The 11,265-nt window shown below is 46.8% G+C and overlaps 1 long non-coding RNA gene across 2 annotated transcripts; it reads right to left on the bottom strand.

The window, feature by feature from the left end:
• LOC111740246 lies at positions 1 to 10,776 on the bottom strand. 2 transcript variants are annotated; one of them, XR_002780553.1, is made up of 4 exons: positions 10,433 to 10,776; positions 9,500 to 10,281; positions 6,971 to 9,176; positions 1 to 1,710 (listed from the first exon to the last, which is right to left on the bottom strand). It is a non-coding gene; the product is annotated as an uncharacterized LOC111740246 (long non-coding RNA). The 2 variants fall into 2 exon arrangements; XR_002780552.1 differs by having other exon boundaries at positions 9,500 to 10,776.
• Between the last annotated feature and the right edge of the window lie 489 nt (positions 10,777 to 11,265).

The following is an 11,265-nucleotide window of genomic DNA, read 5'->3' as shown; positions in this document are numbered from 1 at the left end:
GCCATCTTAGTGTGAGATTTTAATACAATACCTCTAGTAACTGATAGAATAAGCAGAGAAAAAGATCAATAAGGATATAATAGATTTGAACGGTACAATTAACTCATCGTGTTATTGGCATATATAGGACACTGTACCTAACAAGAGCAGAGGACTGGGTACATTCTTCTCAAATGCAGGTGGAGCGTTTACCAAAACAGATGCACGCAGCCCGCAGTTCCGAAGGCTTAGGCAACATGTTGCCCATAGTTATTGATGCAGGAATGTGTACCTGACTCAAGATGAGCCAAAGTGTCCCTTCCCTGGATTTTGAGACTACAGTCCATGGATTCCATTAGGATTTGCTCTTTGTGTTGCACATTCTGTGGGTTTGGACAAATATGTGATGATTTCTATCTACCATTTACACTATCATACAGAATAGTGTCACTGCCCCAAAAATCCTTCGTGCTCACCTGTTCATCCCTTCCTCCCTCCTCACAAACAGGCAAACAACCACCTTTTTACTGACTCCATAGTTTGCCATTTCCAGAGCGTCATGTTGTTGGAATCATACAGTGTGTAGCCTTCTCAGATGGGCTTCTTTGACTTAACAAGATGCACTTAACCGTCTTCCATGTCTTTTCATAGCTTGATAATTGCTTGCTTGCTTCCTTCCTTCCTTTCTTCCTTTTTGATTTTTAAGTTTTTAACAATACAATATAGCTCTGCGCGACAAAAAATAAACTATGAAATATTTCTCTACTAGCGGGTGGGAGAGGGGTAAAGAGGCTTTGAGCTTCCTGAAGAATCTCAAGTCCCTCCACAGTCCACCACACTTCTTTCCGGCCATCTTTCTCCCTTTCCTTTTAATGTCCTCATAGTCTGAGATGTTATCATTACAGAAGACCTCCTTGTCCCTCTAATATGCTTTTTGCCTTACAGTTCATTTTGTCGCATATGAGGATAGTGATGCCAGCTTCCTTCTTGTTAACCTTTACATGCCTTCTCTTTTCCCATGGTTTTATTTTTAACCTTTCTGTATCTATATCCTTACGTATCATTCTGTTAATGTAGATCCGTCTCCGTGACTGGTCCTCTGATCTCCTAATGTTAACCCAACGCTCTGTTCTTGGAACTGGCCCAAGCTGTCAGTTGTGATTATCGTCATATGTATACAGCTGGATTCCGTTTGTTGATATTTCCTTTGGAAGACAAAAGAAGGTTGTGGATAGACGTGAGGAGGGCGTGTCCTGGGGTGAGGTGACCCTCTGCGACTGAGACAAACCCTAAAACTGCTAAGCGTGAGAAACTTTCTGCTAATCTCAGTTCCTGCAGTTGGGGCGGCCCACATCCAGCAACTGACAGGGGCAGGGTACAGAGACAGTGTGGCCCAACCCAGCATCTCCTATGGGCACGGCGGGTCCAGAGCAGCCCATGGGATTGGCCGTTGAAACGTTGTCCCAACTGCGTCACATTTTGACTTCTCTCTCTGAACAAGACCACCTCCTCCACTGCCATTCACCGACGTCGATACTCATATGTACTATGCACGTCAGACTCCATCTCGCCCACTACTTCCAGAGAAGCCAACTACCAACAGAAGAGGCAGAGCCGGCTTCATGGGCGTCATGCAAACCGTGCGGTCACGCAGGCCCCCGCGCTCAGAAGGTCCTCGTGCTCACTGGAATGCTCCGTTGTCACCATCGTGAAAGGATAAATGTTGATGGCCTAATAAATAAATGTGCAGAAAAATCTTAAGATCAATCACAATATCAAATTAATAAAGTATTACGCATTGCATTATATAAAAGCCTGACACCAGAAACTGTGTACTTTGGCAATTTCTAAGTTTATGTTGTTTCTCATGTGTCACTATTACTCCCATTACATTTTACAAGAAAAAAATTTTTTTTTTTTAAAGAAAAAGCTTTATATTTTAGCGGCCCTTTTATCCTAGGTTTTGGTGAACGTGGCCACAGTTTTTTCATTTTACAGGAAGCCCTGAAATGATGTAGCTGGCCCTGAGGGTAAGGGGCATGGGCCACTAACTCAGTTGTCCCACTGGAGTTTAGAAGGGACGAGTAATAGTTTAAGCCATTTTCAGTGATTTATGGCTTAATGTGAATAAATTTCAGATCCTTTTATGAAAGAAAAATGGTAAATGTATAAGAAGAGATCCTCAGGGCACTGCATACATGGAAAATAGAGAGAAGACCTTTAAGATGGGAGAGGGTGATAAGTGGGGACCAGAGGCCCAAAGATAAACTCCAAAGACTCTTGTTCCTGACACCGATGTGAACAAAACACACGGCCCAGCTATTAAAGACTAAAAATTAGACGTCGTTCAAATGAGTCATAAAGAGAACTCCCTCCCTCCAGGAGTAACACTAACACCACACATAAACTACGCAACGTCACGTTTAAGGCAGGCTTCGAACGGCCTGGCTCTGGAAAATTGGGGCTGCTTTTTGTTATCTGGGGTCCTCTAGAAGGATGTCAATTTCTCAGAGTTCTAAGTAGACAAAAATATCTGGAGTTAATTAAAATGTGTCAATACTGTCATTTTCCATGAGGGATGGAAGAACCGATGCCTAGTTAGAATATCGGCAAAAGGCTAGTGAAAATACATCACTGGTAAATTAAATGCACACCTCGTGGGAGATGGTCGAAACTCCACTTTTTTTTACATTCTTTTTTTTTAATTTATTTTTTTTATGATGACATTGGTTAATGAAATCCAGTAAGTTTTAGGTATACATTGTAACAGTAAGGCATATATATATATATATATATATATATATATATATATATATATATGTTTTTTTTTACATTGTATGTTCACCTCTCATAGTTAGATTTCTTCCTGTTACCACATATTTGACCCCTCTTACCCCATCTATCTCCCCCCTCCCCCGTTCCCCTTACCTTCTGGTAAACACTAGTCTATTGTCCATGTCCATGAATCTCTGTTTGTCCTGCTCATTTGTTGCTTTTAGGTTTATATCCCACGTATAAGTGATACCGTGTGATTTTCAACTTTTTCCGTCTGGCTTATTTCGCTTAGAATGATTATCTTGGGGTCCATCCATGTTGTCGCAAATGGCAGTATTTCCTCTCTTCTTATGGCTGAGTAATATGCCATTGTATATATGTACCACAGCTTCTGTAGCCAATCATCTATCTTACATTCTGTTATGTATATACCTAATATTTCTATTTACATGGTACACAAAGCGAGGATTCGTTTTCACGTAAGAGGAAAAGGAACTTCTACAGTTAAGTACATTCTAGCTAAAGGTAGTGGAATAAACCAAGTCGGTCTAATTTTAAACAGATTTCAGACTCAGAATCTATTGGAAAGAGGAAAAAAGAACTAACCCAAGAGACTCTGCCCACAGTGTTTTGACTATACATGTTCACTAAAAGCAAAAACAAAACTGTAAACAAATATCGAACACCGGTGAGCAGTTAACCATTCAAAACTACTGGCTGTGCTTTCTTGGATTAAGTAAGTGGAGAAATAGATTAAGAATGACGAAAGCCATGTTTCTCGTCCTTGGAGAAAGGAGTTACAAAATGCGCAGAGGACACTTGAAAACAAACCACATCACGCTCATTTGGAATCGAAGGTCGATATGAACTCATGTGGCAAAGTATAGTTTTTTATGTTAAATTGTATTTTATTTATTCATTTTCATAAAGTGAGCGTGAATCTATTTACCTAATTTTTTAAACCCATTTTTTTTTAGTGAATTAAGAGAGAACCAGCAGGAGGGTAAAGCTCGTTCAAAGAGAATTTGAGAGATTAAATATTGCAGGCCCCGAATAAAGGACATTGCAATAGGATTTCTGGGTTGTATACAAAACCGGTTAATGTCATACAGAGCAAGAAACCTGTAACCTTTAGGATTTTGGAGTTTCGTTTTTGATTTGTTTGGATTTTGGTTTTGGCTTTTATTGTTTATTTTTCACTTGAAAGAAATTACTTACATCTGTACTAGACAAAAATCTGCACATCACCATGTAACTTTATAGAGGCTGAGCCCTATTCAATAGCAAATAACAAATCAAACAAAGGCGCATTTGGCTAAAAACTCAGAAAAGCCTTGGTGGGCCTGTTAGGTGGTTTGTGGACAGAGTGTCCCCCGTGCGGGGAGAGGACAGAGAACTGTCTGCCATGAGGTCTGGAAGCTTTGCTACCTCAGTAGCAACAAGCACCTGGATCTTGGTTTCTAAATACCATTCTCCACTGAAAGGAGCCCAGTCTCTTGGAGGAAAGGTTAATTCCAGAGCTGGGGCAGGAAAAGTCTAAGAAGAATCTGAAATATATTTATGTGCCAGGAAGTTAAGGGAGGGCTCGAAGGATGTCAAAAGGACACAGCTGGCTTGAGGGGACTCCCGCGGGCCACATCTGGGGCAATGTGAGCATCAAAATAAATAATGATAGTAATGGGTTATCATCTACTGGGTATGTCCGTATGTCCTTATTTATATAAATAACCGGGGGGAAGGGGAAGCTCTTCTAACAGCAGAACGCCAGCCGACAAAGGCAGAAGAAATAAGAAAATGAGAAAAGCACTATTTTGTAACCCTCACAGTAATAATTGATTCGGGCAAGAGCTATTAACGAATGCTGAAACTAGGGAATGGAAGTGTGATGAGAAATAGGATATTTATACCGTTTTAAAGTATTTCCCAAGAAATGACTGATTGATTACAAAGAGAAAAATCGTAACTTTACAGTGAAGAAGCTGGCAGGCACCACCTCCACTACGTGATCACAATTAACATCGCCGGTCATGAGGCAAATGAATATCATGTGCCTCCCCGTGTAATATCCTGAGAAGGACTCGACGAATCTTCTGTGAGGTTATTGCCCAAAAATGCATAACCTAAGCTAAGCATGAAGAAACATCAGACAAACCCAAATGAAAGAACGTGATACAAACTAGCCTATATTCTTCGAAAATACCAAGGTCATAAAAGACAAAATAAGACTGAGGAACTGTTCTAGTTTAAAGGGGACTAAAAAGACGTGGAAACTAACTGTACTCCATGATGCTGGGTTGGAAAATGTTATAAAGGTTATAAAAGACATTATTGGGACAATCAATGAAATTTGAATACAAACTGAGGGTTAATAATAGCAATATATCAATGTTAAATATTCTGACTTTGTATACTCTGACATAGTGAGGGGTACATATTGAGAAATAATGTCTGCAATTGATTCTCAAGTGATTCAGAAGTAAATATTACACATACACATAGCATATCGAATGATAAGTGTATATATCATATATCATATCAGAGAAATAAAGGACTTTGGTACTTATAAGATGATGAGGTTTGAAAGCACCACTCACAAGACAGGGCAATGCGGTTCGCTGAGGACAGGGAGAACTAGAACCTTCTGGCCTCCAACCTGTCACTGCGGTGACCAAGACCAGTGACCGCACCCCCAGTTAGCTTACTTGACCTATTGACTTTTTCTCCTTGAAAAGCGCGTTTCTCTCAGCTTCCATTGGTGTGGCTTTTCTGATAGGTAGATAGATTAGATAGATAGATAGATAGATAGATAGATAGATGATAGATAGAAAGATAGATAGATAGAAAGATGATAGATAGAAAGATAGATACATGATAGATAGATAAGATAATAATAGATGATTGACATGTGGATATATTAAATAGATGATAGAAAGATGATTGATAGATAAATAGATGATTGATTGTTACATAGATGAGAACAAGAGAGACAGGATAAACGAACCACTTCGTATCGAACCCCAGAGGGCCCTGGAGTTTGGGGTCCTGATTCCTGAGATCCACAGCAATACACTTTGCCAGTTAGTTGTTTATGCCGAAAAGTCTCAAAGGCCTTTAGAGGTAAAGATTTCTTTTTCCACAACTAAATGGCGTTTTTCTTGCTGCGAAATAGCAATACCACATTTTGCCACGTGGTGGAGCCAACACATCACCAAAGAGGCCTTTGGAGGTGCCCTTTAACCCTCATTGTCTGAGTGTGACATCATCCACTATTGTTCACAAATTGTTATTTTGGTGTAAAGACGTCACCAGAAGCTTATAGTCTTGTTCAAGCAAACTTGGTGATCTTTAAAACTCTCCAAGACTCAAAGAAACTATCTCAGCTCCACGAAAAGGGGGATTTTTCTCTCCGCTGAGCCTGCCAGCCTGCTGGTGTGGAAAGGAGTCAGCGTGAGGCTTCGCTGTGAGCTGGGGCAGCTGGGGAGAAGCCGAGATGCACTGGCTTCTAAGAGTGAGCAGGCTCTGGGAAAATGGGGGTGTTGGAGGTCTGCGATCCTGGTCAGTTCTACGCCCAGGAAGGCGCCTCAGTGCCCCTGGCAGACCTGCAGCGGGGCTCAGGGGCCCGCTCCACCCAGACACCTGCCCCTTCCCTGTCCAGCCTGACATGACACACAGCCCCTTAACCCTCAGTGACCCTCTCCCTGCCCTTGCAAGGCCTGCAGGACCTGACCCCTCCCCCACTCCCAGCCTCACCTGTGGCCTCCTCAGTCCCCAACCACCACGTTGCCACCATCACCCCCCTGTTATGGCACGAACGATTCTGAGACCCACGGAGCCAATTGAGATTAATTATGAGCCTTTATTAGCCGGCCGGTGACTGACTCTCTACCACGCAGGGCTAGAGGAGATCAGCCCCGAGCTTTCAGAGGAGGCAGCTGATAAAGCTTAAGACCATATCCTGGTGTCTCCCGAACGAGCAAGCAGAGTACAGAAGCGGAAGTTGGCTGTTGGCATATCTTTGCCCGGAACGACACCCTTAATTAACAAGTAAATGGATCACAGAAGCGGACATTGGCCCTCTTCATATCTTATACAATACGCTTCCTAAACCACACACCAGCAAGTAGGACAACGTCTGGTATCTAAAGATATTTCTTCCCTGTAGCTGACTTAGCTAGTTGGCTCACTTGAAAATTTTCCACCCTTAACACCCCCTTACCCCGTATCTCCACGCACGATTTCTCAAGAGGCCGAGGGAGTTGCCCCCATTTCCATGGTTTCACGACTTTGTTGATGGCCTCGAAACGCCCCAGGCATAGAGACAGGGGGGAGAGGCGAGGCTATGTGTCTATGGCCAGTGTGGTCCCAAGCAGACTCCCTGAAGAGGCCCCGCCCTGCACCCTTCTACCTGCACCAGCACCAGCACCCACACTGAGGGATGGACCAGTCCATCCGCCCAGAGTGCGGGGACGGGGGAGACGGCCGGGAATGCGCCAGGGCCTGTGGCCAAGAACATTCTCACCTTCTTCCTGGAGAGCACAGCACCAGGGTCCCGCCCTGGGGAGGGACCCATCCTGGGGAGGGATCTTCTGTAAAGGGGCATGATGAACCCCGCCCCGCCCACCCTACACCCAGGCGTCTGAAACAACCCGGGCGGAGGTTCAGTCTGCGCTCCTCAAAACTCTCCAGCAGGGACCCGGGCAGCGTTTCCGCCACCCCACATCAGTGGCACAAACGTTGAAGACACCAACAAATTTTGCCCGGGGAAAGCTTGGTGCCTGTGATCCTCATTCAGTAAACCTCTGCCGAGGACCGCCAGGTGTCAGGGACTACGCCAGGGTCACAAGGTGAATAAGAAAGACACAGTCCACTTCAGGAACTGACAGGCCGGCGGGGACTGAGACTCACAAATGCATACGGCACCCGGTGATAAGTGCCATAAGAGAAAGGGCTAAGCTCATGGCTCTAACTGTTCATTATTGTGCTTTCCAAGTCATATGCAAATGCACGACACAGAACATACATTCGAGAGCACTTATGTCTTAATGCGACTTGCATTTTTGATCAGTCCCTAGACTTCTAGGGAGGAAAGAAATTCCTCCCAGACACTCCCTTCTGAGCATGAGTCAGGATGCCCAGGCCTCCCCAGCACAACCGGGTCGAGGCAGGGTAAGTGGGCGCCACACCGGCAGCACCAGGCAGAGGTGGCACTGCTCCCCGCTCTGAGTGTGCGGCCCTCCTCTGTGGCCGCTGGACCTGCAGGTGCGATGGCCCTTGTCGGCCTCGCCTTCCTGCAGCAGCTGGACAAGAGGAAAGAGTCCTGCCTCCTTCTCCACCCCTAAGCCTGTCACTGTTGCGATCCTCGATCCTCGATCCTCATTCTTGCCACGAAGAGCCGAAGGAGGTCTCTCTACGTCTTGAGTCAGAAGCTGTGTGGCCGCATCGCCAAGACGTGACTCAGACTCAGGCTCCTCTCTGAGGTCCCCTTGGTAATATTCCCTTATTTGGTCCCAGACAGAGTCTCCGTGTTCTCTCTCAGGACCTGCCAGACAGAAGAGCCTGGGTGCCCCTCACTCAGACGGTGACAGCCTGGGGTGGCCTCTGGAGCCAACTAGCTCATCCTCAGAAGAGACTGATGATGTAAAAGAATGTGTTTCCGGTCTTTAAATCTTGTGGATATTTAAGTTATAAATCATCTGGAGAATGATTTACAACTTAATTAAGCTTCCACCAGCTGCATCTGAAAGTCCAAATTAGTATTCTAAAAAAATAAATGTTTAGGTCCACAGAAGAGACTCCTCTGTATATATACCCAGAAGAGAAAAGAAAAATCCAGAAACAAAACACCACCTCCCGGAGGAGGAGGAAGCGTGGCCGGCAGAAATACCCCGGTCATTCTCCTGCAAATGCTGGCCCCTGTGACCAGAAGGTGGAAGCAGGGGCCATGTTGAGCCAGGCAGGTTTGAGGCAGAAGCAGCCCAAAAAGCCCACACTAAGGTACAGGCAGAGAAAGGGGAACTGGTGACGGAAAATGAGAAAGAACAGCTTGGGAGCCAGGAGAAAAACCAGGAGAGAGAAGCAGAGGCTAGAAAGGTTTTCCAGGCGGGGATGGGGAGGAGGCGGGTGGACCCGCCTGGCGGCCGCAGGACCCCCCATAAGGCAAGAACGAACGAGGCCTTCGCGGCATCTAGGATGAGGAAGCCAGCAGCGATGTGGCCCCTGCAGTTTGCTGTGTGCGATGAATGAGCCAGAATGCGCATTTTTGCCCCATACGCTCTGCAAACCACATTCTCCTGTATCATTCTGCCCAAAGACAGACATTCCCAAATGCAGCCTGGTATTCGAATTCCGGATCCGCCACTCACTGGCCAGATGACCGCCTCTCCGGCAAGTTATTGAAACCCTCAGTGCCTCAGTTCCCTCATCTGCAAATGTGGGAAAAAATAGCAAGCCGTCTCTCTCTCGCTCTCTCTCGCTCTCTCTCGCTCTCTCTCGCTCTCTCTCACTCTCTCTCTCTTCTACAATGTGCAGATCTCCAAAGGGCCAGCTCTGCTCTGGAGTCACCACTGGGCTGGCTGGGACTTTCTCAGCGGGGGCCTGCGAGCTAAGGGTCTTCCTGTTCCCTCATCTTTCTTCCTCTCTGTCCACTGATGTCAGACCCACACGGTGACCTGAAGGCTCCCCTACCTCATCTGCTCCCGCTCCCCTTTATTTTTCCCAGGCATTACCCCCAATAAGTCTCTCGCACTTCTGTGTTGTTGGCATTTGCTCCCTGGAAGACCTTTGGCAGACTAGGCTAGACGGAATTCTTTGGTACAGGACTCGTCAGAGCCTTTAATATAATAATATACATAATAACTCGTTAAGAAGGGAACCTACTATGAAGCGTTTCCTGCATTTATTCGACCCCTAACCACTAACATCCACCCACACACACTCCATCCATTCCTATCTCGTGAAACATAGGATCTGCTGGAAAAAGTTCCGTAGACACTGCACTAGAAGTGTTATTTCCCCATTTTAAGAGATGAGATGACTGATGGCTAGTAATTTAAAAATTGCAAAGAACCCCATAAATACAAGACATGTTAGTGCTAGCAAAGTTATGATTTAGAGGGCCCCTGCTGTGAAACCGCCCCCCAGAAACGGTGCTTGGGGGGTCAGGGGCAGCAGCTGTAACACCCTGAGCTCCGCCTGACTGATGTGGGGGTCGGCAGAGGGCCCAGGAGACTGGGCTTTTTGAAGCTTTCTTTCTGGAGTTTTCCTCTCTCTCCTACGCTCCGAGCCTCCCGTCACGGCCAGGCCCCTCCCACCTCCTCTTCAGCACTCGGATCCCACAGGAAGCCCCGCCCACGCCCCGCCCCACCCCGTTCTCTCTTCCGGCAGGCGGGTCCCCCCTCCGTGCTGCAGCCATAGGAAAGCAGAAGGCCTGGGACCCATCGCTCCACAGGGGAGAACTCTCTAAAACAGAACTGTTCGCTGCAACTCTGTGGAATTCATATTCTCTGAATCACAGATCCGATCACAGACCTGAATGAGGGAGAAGAAGAAAGGACTGGCTCTGCCTCAGCCTCAGTCCTAGTGACAAAGCGGCCCCATGCCATCCCCTTTGCCCTCCTAAGCAGGGCAGAGAGACGGCAGAACTGTGGACTGCGGGGTTAGGGCCAGGGAGCTGCCTCACCTCAGCAGCCTCTTTGCTGGGCTTCCGTCTTCTTGTCTAAAAATGGGGAAATAATTGACCAATGATGAAGATTCAATGTGCAAATGTGCACAGAGCGTGGAACTCAGTGCCCGGCGCATGGGGGCGCTCAGTTCAAAGGGTGGCTTCAGATGGTACGTCCAGAAGCTGAAGATCATGCCTCTGATGCCTCCCAAGCATCCAGGGCCATGGGGGTGGTGCGGCCTGGACAATGGGCTATTTCGCCTCTTTTCATCTGGAGAAAATTAGCTAAAGAACAGAGATTGCGTTGCTGTGGTCCTCTGAGACATACACATTCCTGCCCCACCCCCAACCCCCCCTCAACTGCTGGCACTCAGGGCTGTGGCCCATGCTCAGGCAGCTTTGGGTAATCCCAGCTGCTTCTGACTCACCCACTGCCCTCAGGGCTGAGGACTCACACCAGGAAGCTTCCCCACGGTGAGGGGTGAGGCCAGAGTGTGTGACTGTCTGTGCCCCTGTGTTCCTGCAAAAGGTATTGTGTGATCAGAGAAAGAGGAGATGTTGCCACATCCTGTGAGACTGCATTGTGCGAGAGGCTCTGAAGCGTATAAAGAGCATGTTTATTCAGGTTTAAAAACTGGACCTTGTCCAGTGGCGGGTGGTGATCATTGTGTGCATCTGCGAATACATCTGAGTAGCTCAGGACAGCTACAGGCTCTTGTGAGTGGGATCCTGTGCACAGAGGCCCTCGAAGGCTGGTGAACCGGCAGCCAGGGCCGCAGGGAAGATAGGGTTCCTGGCTGGCGAGGGGCAGTCCTCGGGGAGCTGGGAGGCTCTTCTGCCCCAGGGCTGCA

The sequence above is a fragment of the Pteropus vampyrus genome, unplaced genomic scaffold (genome assembly GCF_000151845.1).
Source record: "Pteropus vampyrus isolate Shadow unplaced genomic scaffold, Pvam_2.0 Scaffold60, whole genome shotgun sequence".
In the NCBI taxonomy this organism is placed as follows: Eukaryota; Metazoa; Chordata; class Mammalia; order Chiroptera; family Pteropodidae; genus Pteropus; species Pteropus vampyrus.
This window is presented reverse-complemented; position numbering and strand designations above follow the sequence as displayed.